This window comes from Aythya ferina (genome assembly GCF_964211825.1).
Source record: "Aythya ferina genome assembly, chromosome: W".
In the NCBI taxonomy this organism is placed as follows: domain Eukaryota; kingdom Metazoa; phylum Chordata; class Aves; order Anseriformes; family Anatidae; genus Aythya; species Aythya ferina.
This window is the reverse complement of record NC_140313.1, coordinates 13708995-13711653: the sequence shown is the minus strand read 5'-3', so window position 1 is coordinate 13711653 and position 2659 is coordinate 13708995. Positions and strand designations below refer to the sequence as shown.

Genomic DNA, 2659 nt, shown 5'->3' with positions numbered 1-2659 from the left:
GACAAAATGGAACTTGCAGAAACAATAGAATCTCATTTATTACAATTAACTTACAAAATCCTCAGCCTCAAACTGTTTAGGTACTTCCTTGTCTTCCTTTTTCCCAGTGTCATTATCAGGTACATTGTTTTCATGCAGTCCTTGGCTTTTTCCACAGTGGGAAGGGCTGGTATGAGCACGGGAACCTCCGCCATGGTATCCCCCACGATAGTTTATATTTTCTGTACCATTTCTGCCTTGTGAACGCCAACCATTCTTCTCTTTTCTTCTAAAATGCCCTTAGATTTTTAAGTTTTAAAGAAATGTAATAACAGCCAGTTTTGGAAGAACATTCTACTTTTACAAAATTGTTAGAGGAGTCAAGCAAGCAGCCCCATACTCTGGGATGTGATAGTGTGATAAATTAGTACGGGGTTTGTTCATTGTCCTTGAGAATTTGAAGAATCTACTGAGGAGATAAGGTTTCGCAACTCACGGCATTGTGACATGAGGATTAAGCAAGTAGACAAATGGGGAAGGGGGGTTGGGTAAACATCCTTGTTAAAACAAAGATTCTGTGAAATACCACCCACCCACCGCAAGACATCCTGTTTTGCCGCTTCACTTCCCCCACCCGAACACGAGCACAACGCGTGATCACCAGAGGAAGAATAACGACCCCCAACAACAGACTGCGCAGTCTCAGGACAGGTCTCGACAAGTCGACAAGTCTCGACAAGCCGGAACTTGAATACTATAAAACAGCGACACAGGAAAGGGAAGTTGCGTGCTGTAGTGGAGTGGAGACTCCCCAGCCGCCCAGTGCTGTTTTGCTTGTGCCTGCTTACTTAATTACTTAATTAATAAATACTTTTGATAGACCTGAAAATTTGCGTGGTCTCACTTATAACAATAGCATAGTGAACTTATTCATATAAGCAGTAGGGAAGAATCTCATTAAACAGTTCTAGAGAAAGAGGATTGTAGTCCAACATTAAGACTACTCAACCCATTTTCCTGGTTACTCATTTAAATGTCATTAGCTAGAAAATTAAGAATAAGAATGAGTTAAGATAGAAATACACCTGGAATCGCATTACTCTGGCTAACCCTTACTCATCGCATTCTCTCCCAGATGATCCATCTTTCCATCACCTCTTATGTCACTACAGAACACAACATTTTGCATACGACAACTATTATCATTTTTTTTTTCTAGCCAGTACTACACATCAGTGATGTAAAAGCATTCCATGAAAGCTAAATTATACCTCCATAATGTCGTCCAACGTTAGAATCAAGCCCATCTGAGGAGTTGCGTCTTCTGCAATTTACTTCATAACGATTCTCTGTCTACAAAATATTTTCAGAATGTCTCTCAAAGTTCAGTGATGTTATAAATGGAGTGGTAATTCGTGTTGAGAAAATGGTTGATATTAATAAAGAAGGGGGAGATTTGGGAATGTGACCATGGGGGTTGGAAAGCCCCATGGTTGCTGATAACATTAGACTCTTAACGACGAGGCCATCAGGAATATAAAAGAGTCTAGAGGGAACAAAGAAGGGTGATTCAGGAGACTCCATGCTGTCTTGGGTTTCTTGTTCTCCAGCCATTAAGGCATGGATGTTTCTGGGTGTTTGCTGTTGTTGTTACATTCAAAGTTGTTTGACCAATGAAAAGTTGTTTTGAAAAGAACTGCTGTGGAGAGAAGGGTATAAGAGGGGAGCCTGCCCTCCAGATAAAAAAAAAAAAAAAAAAAAAAAAAAGGCAGCACGATGAAGTTACATCAATAAAGAAGCAGGAAAAAGAAGTGAAGAGGAACAGGCTGGCAGAATGGTGACCAGTATGGGAACAGGCATTTTGATTGCCTCATGAAGATAGGTTTGGCCAAACTCAGCAAACTGCTCAGAGAAGCTCGTACAGAAAGTCGCTGGAAATAGGCGCACTGGAGCTGGAGAGAAGCTCGAGCTGAGAGAAGTGGACCCGTGCACACAACTGCCTCTCGCTGGTAAGCAGTTGCGCATTATGGGGAATCTTATGTCCTTAGGAACAAACACTGTCCTGCTAACCTTGCAGCTTATTCTCCTTCTTAACAATTGGACAGTTTATGAGCCTGAAATATGGTGCCAAACTGAGGTCAAAGTGTGGGACTCTGCAACTAAAAATGACAAGGTTGCAGTGGGATTGCTTGGCACCTGGCGAGCAGTCTCTGAGGCCTTAAAGAGCCATGTGGGACCGCAGTCACAAATGTGTGGCTTGCCAGATAGTGAGGGAGCTGCGAGCTCCTTTATTGATCCGACTGTTATGCCATTGGCCCCTCTGCTGCTACAGCCATCAAAGGCCTTTGCTGTTCCGCCCCCTGTTGACCTGAACGTGCCTTTTGACCCAGGCCTATTGGCCTTGAAAAGGAGATGGATATGCTTTTCTTCGATCCGGGAAGAACGGGATACATAAGGCCTGAAGACCGAGTTGCTTGACAACTTAAAGCAAGACATATTGTTCAAAAGGAATGGAAAATGGAGACTTGTGCGTAATCAAGAAAAGGAATGGAAAATGGAGACTGTTAAGTCATGGAACTTAAAGGATTGTTACCTTTTCTGATCGTGAATATGTATAGGCGTACTCAATTTTAATAAGTTATGGAACTTAAATGATTGTTTGTTACCTTTCCTGATTGTA

The 2659-nt window shown here is 42.2% G+C and overlaps 1 long non-coding RNA gene across 1 annotated transcript; it reads right to left on the bottom strand.

Annotated features, from left to right (window-relative positions):
• Positions 1–229: 229 nt before the first annotated feature.
• LOC311426399 lies at positions 230–1373 on the bottom strand. The gene is made up of 2 exons (XR_014686708.1): positions 1251–1373; positions 230–278 (listed from the first exon to the last, which is right to left on the bottom strand). It is a non-coding gene; the product is annotated as an uncharacterized lncRNA (long non-coding RNA).
• Between the last annotated feature and the right edge of the window lie 1286 nt (positions 1374–2659).